Here is a 9,371-nt window from a genome sequence, read left to right as displayed (position 1 = left end):
CAATAGAGTGGTATAGCAGATGATATGGTTCACCACCTGGGTTTCCTTCTTTAGGACTCAAGTACTCTTCCTTAGCTGCTGGAAGTGTTGGCAGCTAACGGCTCTCAACCTGGGTTTCTTTGGGAACTTCCTTGCCCTCACTTGAATCAAGGCCATGCGTCTTCCCTGAAGACAGTCTACAGCCAATGACTGTTCAGTGATGGGGTATAAAGGCCCAGTTGCCTTGGCTGAAGGCAAAATAACTTTGAAGGGTCTTCAGAGATCCAAAGTTCTCTGTAGGCTCTGAGGGAGGCCTCAGTTGCAACTGAATCGTAATTTGATCTCTCCCTCTGCCCAATCTGGCTTTCCTCATTCCTCAAATAGTATTCCCTGGAGCACTCTCCAATAGACCTCCTGGGCTCAAATCTGAATCTCAGAATCTGTTCCCCTGGGAACCCAACCTATGAACTGGTAACATAATAATGGACCTGTCACTTGATTCCAGGATGAACCTTAGAGGATGGTGCTTTACAAATGGGGAAATTGTTGCTTTTATCAGGTAAGGGGTATAGAAAATGAGGGTTTGGGAGCAACCTGAATCTTTTTTTTTTTTTTTTTAGATGGAGTTTCACTCATGTTACCCAGGCTGGAGTGCAATGGCACGATCTCGGATCACCGCAACCTCCGCCTCCTGGGTTCAGGCAATTCTCCTGCCTCAGCCTCCTGAGTAGCTGGGATTACAGGCACACGCCACCATGCCCAGCTAATTTTTTGTATTTTTAGAGAGACGGGGTTTCACCATGTTGACCAGGATGGTCTCGATCTCTTGACCTCGTGATCCACCCGCCTCGGCCTCCCAAAGTGCTGGGATTACAGGCTTGAACCACCGCGCCCGGCCTGGAGCAACCTGAATCTTAAGGCTTCCCTCTATTTTTCTGACCCCGCCTCCCTTGGAACCCAGCAATCTCCTCTTGTGATTTCCACTTCCTTGATTTTATTCACACTAAATGCAAACTCATGCACAGAATTCAGCCTTGGTAATTCTCCAAGGCCTAGCTTATCTGACTGTCAGTGGTCTGAGATTGTGGGCAATTGGAGAGAACTGCTCAACAAAGCTGTTGCCCCTCTCCTGCTTTCATATGATTTAGCGTGGAGTGAAGTTTGTTCCTTTCTTCCAGAATGCTAGTGAAGGCCAAAAACAAATAAACAAACTACTATTCTGATATCTTTCTCTAAAAAGTTTCCTGAAACTCTAGCTTTAGTAAGTACATTGTCCCATTCTATTTCTTCCTACCAGTTTTTACACTAGTCAGGGCTCTTTCAGATGCAAATAACAAACCCCACTCAAATTAGGTAAATGAATCAACAGAAAATTATTAACTCATTTCACTGGGAATCTATGAATGGAATTCAGGTCCTGCTATACCTAGGGGAACAAAGTAGGTCATCAGAATGTTCTCTCTCTCTCTTTCATACATCCTTCTGTATGTTGACCTTTTAATCTTTCATTGAAAATGGGCTCTTGGCTGGGTGTGAAGAGTCACACCTGTAATCCTAGCACTGTGGGAGGCCAACATGGGCATATCACTTGATCCCAGGAATTCAAGACCAGCCTGGGCAGCATGGCAAGACCTCATTTTTACAAAACAAAACAAAACAAAACAAAAAACAAAAAACAGGCTGGGTGCAGTGGCTCATGCCTGTAATCCCTGCACGTTGGGAGGCCGAAGTGGGTGGATCACCTGAGGTCAGGAGTTTGAGACCAGCCTGGCCAACATGATGAAACCCTGTCTCTACTAAAAATGCAAAAATTAGCCAGGCATGGTGGCACATGCCTGTAATTCTAGCTTCTCTAGAGGCTGAGGCAGAGGTTGCAGTGAGCCAGGATTACACCATTACACTTCAGCCTGGGCAACAAGAGTGAAACTTAGTCTAAAAAAAAAAAATACGTACTTGGGAGGCTGAGGTAGGAGGATCACTTGAACCTGGGAGACTGAAGCTGCAGTGAGCCATGACTGTACCACTACACTCAGTCTGGGCAACAGAGTGAGACTCTTTCTCAAAAGACAAAACAAAACAGGAAACAGAAAACGGGCTCTCTTCACATGGTGAAGAGACTGTCTGCAGGCAGGTCTTCGCTTCCTTCAAGCTCCATGACACAAAAAACCAAAACACGCTCCCTACTAGCTCCTTTACTTAAAGGGAAAAACTTTGTTTAGGGTAGATTGGGTCTCATCTCTAGGATTGTTACAGAATCATCACTGTGACCAGGGTGATATATTAGTCAGGCCTGGTCATGTGTCCATTTCTGGGCTCAGAGGTAGGATCTATTAGAATGAGAAAGAAAAGCAAGATGGAAAGCCAAGAACAAGAGCCATATCAGTGTTTTGCAACTTAATGAAATGGAAAATATGGTTTTTTTTGACACAGTTTCACTCTTGTTGCCCAGGCTGGAGTGCAATTGCGCGATCTTGGCTCACTGTAACCTCCGCCTCCCAGGTTCAGGTGATTCCCGTGCCTCAGCCTCCTGAGTAGCTGGGATTATAGGTGCCTGCCACCATGCCAGGCTAATTTTTGTATTTTTAGTAGAGATGGGGTTTCTCCATGTTGGCCAGGCTGTCTCGAACTCCTGACCTCAGGTGATTCGCCCGCCTTGGCCTCCCAATGTGCTGGGATTACAGGCGTGAGCCACTGTGACAGCCCGGAAAATCCATACTTTACTAGCCCAAGTAAACTCTATGAGTCCTTCCTCTCCCAATTAAACTGAAATTATCAGAAGGCAAGTTGCATAAATTATTATATTATATTCAATATAAATTATTTTTCAACCCTTACAGAGACACAAGTGAAAACAGAAAATCTACGTTATCTATTGCTCAAAGAAAATTAAATACATTTTCTAGTTCATTAAAAACCAAACAAGACATACAGGAACCATCCATTAACCAGGAAATTTAAGAGATCTATGTTGGCCGGGTGTGGTGTAATTACAGATTACACCTGTAATCCCAGCACTTTGGGAGGCCAAGGTGGGCGGATCATCTGAGGTCAGGAGTTTGAGACCAGCCTGACCAATATCGTGAAACCCCTATCTCTACTAAAAATACAAAATTGGCCAGGCGTAGTGGCGGGCACCTGTAGTCCCAACTACTTGGGAGGCTGAAACAGGAGAATTGCTTGAACCCAGGAGCCAGAGGTTGCAGTGAGTCAAGATTACGCTATTGCACTCCAGCCTGGGTGACAAAAGCAAGACTGTTTCAAAAAAAAAAAAAAAAATTCATGTCACATTTTAAGCATTAACAATGACTGTTCAATAAAGAAGTCCTAAAGTTTATTTTCAGCAATATAAGAATTATATCCATTTTCTGTCTTAAAGGGACTCTGTTGTATAGTACATTGAACTGACAATTATGTTTGACTACTACTCTATATTGATTTATCCAGACACTATCTGCCCTGTGGGAAACACATAAACTTTTCAGCCTTCACACATGGTAATACTGGGAAAATATCAGCAACAACTCCTTGTTGCCAGCGTTGGTTACCTTCTTACAGTAAATGACCCTGCATCTGTCTTGCTGGTTTGTAAGCTTCTGAAAGAATCATTGTTTGACAGAAATGCTGCTGAAGGGAGTAACAATGGCAAATTGGACCTCCACTTGTAATGAGAATCTTGGGGCTGTGTGCAAACAAAGGTCTGAGCAGAATAATTTTTGAATAATTGGGAATTACATACATGAATACATTTGGATATGAAAAATGTAGTCACAGATGGGAGAAGCCCTTGATTCATCAGACAAGTTGCCTTAAGAGAAAACACAATCACAGCTAAACATTAAATCTGCTGCTTAAAATATGTTAAGTCTTTTGAGCAAAACAGGCTGTTAAAGTAATCACTTGCTTCTTTGCTCTCACTGTTTTGAATGTGCTTGTGTCAAAACTGGAATAGATTCCAAAAAGGCTGACAAACAGTTATGAAGAATTGGTTTTATTTTCTGATTATTTGTGATTCATAAAAAATTATCAGGAGGCAAGAAAGAAATTAATTGATCTAAGAGAAACAAGAGTAATGCCCACTGCCTTGTAAGCTTCCGATTACGGGTGTTGAGTGCTATACTTTATGCTCAGAATTTTTTTTTTTAAATATATATTTTTATTTATTTATTTTTTGTAGAGACAGGGTTTTACCATGTTGATCAGACTGGTCTCGAACTTCTGACCTCAGGTGATCCGCCCACTTCGGCCTCCCAGAGTGCTGGGATTACAGGCGTGAGCCACCGCGCCTGGCCTGTGCTCAGAATTTCAAAGTTAAATGTTACTTCCTTTTTAAACCTTGGTCTTAAATGCAAATCCTTTTCATAGATTGTAATAGCTATAATCTTGGACATTTAATATTTTATGTAAAATGGTTTAGTACCAACTGCACGTTTTGATACTTGAGCTAGTATTGGTTGGAGAAGTCAATTCATCATGCCCCATGAACAGGTCTCCATCTCTGAGGGTACAGTCTGGTACATTTGTCTAGCTGGTGCTTTGGTCTACTTTGCATTTATATTGACTATTTGAATACAGTGTTTTTCAAACTCCAAGTCATGCTGTATTAGTGAGAAGTGAAATCAAAATATAACCAGCATTTAAATTCTTTTTCTTTGTGAACATATTTAAACATACACAAAATAGAGAGAACAGGCCAGGTGCGGTGGCTCACACCTGTAATCCCAGCACTTTGGGAGGCCAAGGTGGGAGGATCACTTGAGGTCAGGAGTTCAAGGCCAGCCTAGCCAACATGGTGAAATCTCATCTCTACTAAAAATACAAAAATTAGCCAGGCATGGTGGCATGCGCCTGCAATCCCAGCTACTTGGGAGGCTGAAGCAGGTGAATCACTTAAATCTGGGAGGCAGAGGTTGCAGTGAGCCGAGATCACGCCACTGCACTCCAGCCTGGGCAACAGAGCAAGACTTCGTCTCATAAAAAAAAAAAAAAATAGAATAGTAAAATGAGCTCCCATATAGCCATCACGCAGCTTCACTGATTATAAAGATATTGTCACATTTCCTTTTTCTATACTTTTGTTACTTTATTTTTTTGAAACAGGGTCTCACTCTGTTGCCCAGGCTGGGGTGCAGTGGCATGAACAAGGCTTACTGCTGCCTCAACCTCCTGGACTCAAACAATCCTCCTGCTTCAGCCTCCTAAGTAGCTGGGAATACAGATGTGCACCACCATGCCCGGCTAATTTTTGTATTTTTTTTTTTTGTAGAGACAGATTTTCACCATGTTGTCCAGGCTGGTCTCAAACTCCTGAGCTCAAGTGATCCTTCTGCCTTGGCCTTCTGTAGTGCTGGGATTACAGGTGTGAGCCACCGCACCTGGCCTTTTGTTTTACAGGGAGATATATTAAAGACAATTCCAGGCATCATGTTAATTTACTTCTACATATGCCAGTGCCAACATGTATCTCTAAAAATATTTTTTCTTACATAACCACAAAGCCATTATCATGCCTTAGAAAATTAGCAATAATTCTTAGTACTGTACAATACTAAGAATATACAATCCATAATCAAATTTCCTTGAGTGTCTCAAAAATGTCTTCTAATAGCTGGTTTGTTTGAATTAAGATAAATCAACATTTAAAAATAAAATAGGATGGGCATGGTGGCTCACACCTGTAATTCCAGCACTTTGGGAGGCCGAGGAAGGTGGGTCACCTGAGGTCAGGAGTTTGAGACTGGCATGGCCAACATGGCAAAACCTCATCTCTATTGAAAATACAAAATTAGCCAAGCATGGTGGCTGACGCCTGCAATCTCAACTGCTCGGGAGGCTGAGTCAGGACAATGGTGTTTGTGTGGAGGTTGCAGTGAGCCGAGATTGCGCTATTGCACTCCAGCTTGGGCGACAAGAGCAAAACTCCATCTAAAAAAATAATAATAATAAAATAAATAAAAAATTAAAATAGAAGAAAATAGATCAGTAAATATCCAAGGGCATCACATGCAGTAATGCAGTAGGACTAATTACTGTTTAAAAATCAGGCCGTAAGGAGAAACTGGAGAAGAATCCAAATTCATCAGGTTTAGACTTGAATATGAAAAGCAGCAACAACAAAACAATAAAAATAGCTACATCATTTTTTACAGCTTCCAGTGTGCCTGGCAAGGTAAGTACCTCATTTATTTTTATCTCACGTTCCCAAAAAATCCTGGGAGGTGTAAATATCACTGGTTTTACACATAAGAAAACCAAGCATTTAAGTCCTTTTGCAAAGTCTGGTTTCTAAGCTGTTCTTCCTAATAAGATTCTGTTCAGGGGCTATTTCATTCACTACGGCAGGGATCTCTGGTTTCTAACCAACATCTGAATCCATTTTATAGTTCAGAATAAGCTAAAAGAGGCTGGGCTTCTCTTCTACTATGCATAGCTTCCGAGTATGTCTCAAGAAATCTGAGAAGAGCTTGGGAAGTATTAACTAAAAGACAAGCAAACCACACTTTCTCTCTTATACACACACACACGAACACATACATATGTGTGCATACACCTTGCATGTGTTAATAACTATTCATCTTTCAGACCTCAACCTAAAGATCCCTTTCCTAAGAAGCCTTTCTGACTCGCTAGGTGAGGTATACTCTAATGGAAACATGTCTTTCCTTTGGAACCTCTATCTGTGTATAATTCATTAGGGTAATTATTTGATTAATATCTGCTTTACCCTCTGGAATATAAGCTCCACCACTGTAAGGACCATTCCCACTTTTGCCCATCCTATTTTTTTCTAGCATTTAACCCACTGCCTGGCAGATTGTAGGTGCTCATTAAATAGTGAATAAATGAATGCCTAGAAAAATTTCATTAGTAGTTGCTCCAGACTTCAAGAGGAAGCTTGATATAGGAACAGAGGGAATATTGGTTGGGGATTAAGGATTTCAGGGCTACAAGCAATTAAAGAGAACATTCATTCATTCACTATTTTTACCAGCCTTGCTGTATCTGTTCCCATGTACCTCTTCTTCTCTTCTATGACAATGACTGGACTGTCTGCATTCTTAACTATAGCGAACCCTTCATTTTTGTACTGAATTCCATCCTCTGTTGCCTACTCAATTTATTCTCTCTCTCGCTCGTTCCCTTTCTCTTATGCATTATTAATTCTTTTTTTTTTTTTTTTTGAGACAGAGTTTCATTCTTGTTGACCAGACTGGAGTGCAATGGTGCAATCTCAACTCACCACAACCTCTGCCTCCCGGGTTCAAGTGATTCTCCTGCCTCAGCCTCCCCAGCAGCTGGGAGTACAGGCATGCGCCACCATGCATGGCCAATTTTGTATTTTTAGTAGTGATGGGGTTTCTCCATGTTTGTCAGGCTGGTCTCAAACTCCCGACCTCAGGTGATCCTCCCGCCTTGGCCTCCCAAAGTGCTGGGATTACAGGCAAGAGCCACCACGCCCAGCCGATGTATTATTAATTCTTCACTGTCTATTGCTCTGTCCAGTAGAACTTTCTATGATGATGAGAATGTGCTGTATGTGTGCTGTCCAATGTGATAGCTACTAGCTTTACTAAAAATACAAAAATCAGTCAGGCATAGTGGTGTGTGCCTGTACACTTTCAGCTACCCCAGAGGCTGAGGCAGGAGATTCGCTTGAACCTGGGAGGTGTAAGTTGCAGTGAGCCGAGATTGCACCACTGCACTCCAGCCTGGTTGACAGAGCAAGACTCAGTCTCAACAAACAAACAACAAATCCTGTGGTCAATGTTGCATGCTCATTGTATTGGAACTAACAGCAACATTGTACGTGGTTGATAATTCCTTTCCTGAAGGACTTCTCTCATTCAGGTATTTGTTATCTCGCTGGGCTCAGTTCTCTTGCCTCTCTGGCTATTCTTTTTCTGCTTCCTTTGCTGGATTTTCATCTATACATCCTCTAAAGATTGAAATGAAACAAGCCTCAGTCCCTGAACTCCCTCTCTTGTCTATCTGCATTTTCTTCCTGGATGCTTTCATTCATTTCTGTGGCTTCAAATATTAGGTACAAGCTGCAGATTCCCAAATGTATCTCTAGCTCCGACTTTTCCCCTGAATTGACTTGTATGACGTATAGCCAACCCCTATTCAAATTTGACACTTGGATGTCTAGCAGGTAGAAGCTTAATATTCTAGATCATTTTTGATTTCACTTTTTAAATCTGCTTCTCTCTGTTTTTTCCCTTTTAAATCAGAGCCATCTCCATCCTTCTAGTTGTTTAGGCCAAAACCTTGAGCCATTCTTTACTTACGATCCACAATCAATCCAACAGTAATTCCCCTTGGTCCTACTATTGAAATAGGTTAAGAACCTGACCCTTTCTCATCATTTCACCTGCTACTCTTTAATGCAAGCCACCAACATCTCTAGTCTGGATTAGCATTCTCTTTGGTCTCTCTACTTTTATTTACCCCCATTCTCCTAAAACCTCCTTTCCTTTTTTTTTTTTTTAAAGTCTCATGAGATCTGAAAAGTCCTTTTTTTTTTTTTTTTTTGAGACTGAGTTTTGGTCTGGTTGCCCAGTCTGAAGTGCAATGGTTCGATCTCAGCTCACCACAACCTCCACCTCCAGGTTCAAGCAATTCTCCTGCCTCAGTCTCCCAAGTAGCTGGGATTACAGGCATGTGCTACCACGTCCAGCTAATTTTGTATTTTTAGTAGAGATGGGGTTTTTCCATGTTGGTCAGGCTGGTCTCGGACTCCCGACCTCAGATGATCTGTCCACCTTGGCTTCCCAAAGTGCTGGGATTACAGGCGTGAGCCACCACGCCTGGCACAAACCTCCTTTCCAAAGAGCAGAGTGACCCTTTAAAAATGCAAATGGATGGCTGGGCACTGTGGCTCACTCACGCCCATAATCCCAGCACTTTGGGAGGCCCAGTGGATGAATCACTTGAGGCCAGGAGTTAGAGACCTGCTTGACCAACATCGTGAAACCCCATCTCTACTAAAAATATGAAATTAGCTGGATGTGGTGGTACATGCCTGTAATTCCAGCTACTTGGGAGGCTAAGACACGAGAATCGCTTGGACCCCAGGGGAGGCAGAGGTTGCAGTGAGCCTAGATTGTGCCACTGCACTTAAAAAAAAAAAAAAATAGAAAGAAAACAGGTGTGGTGGCATGCACCTGTAGTCCCACTTACTTGAAAGGCTAAGGTAGGAGGATTGGGTTTGCTTGAACCCAGAAGTTCAAGGCTGTAGTGTGCTATAATTGCACCTGTGAATGGCCACTGCACTCCAGCCTGGGCAACACAGCAAGACTCCATCTCTTTAAAAAATGAAAATGAGGCTGACACCCTTTTCGGCCTCAGCCCACCTGCACCCAGGTGAATAAAAAAAAAAAAAAAAAAAAAAAAAA

The sequence above is a fragment of the Sapajus apella genome, unplaced genomic scaffold (genome assembly GCF_009761245.1).
Source record: "Sapajus apella isolate SASKATOON/1434 unplaced genomic scaffold, GSC_monkey_1.0 scaffold44, whole genome shotgun sequence".
Lineage (NCBI taxonomy): Eukaryota > Metazoa > Chordata > Mammalia > Primates > Cebidae > Sapajus > Sapajus apella.
The sequence above is the reverse complement of the archived record's forward strand: the minus strand, read 5'-3'. Positions refer to the sequence as shown.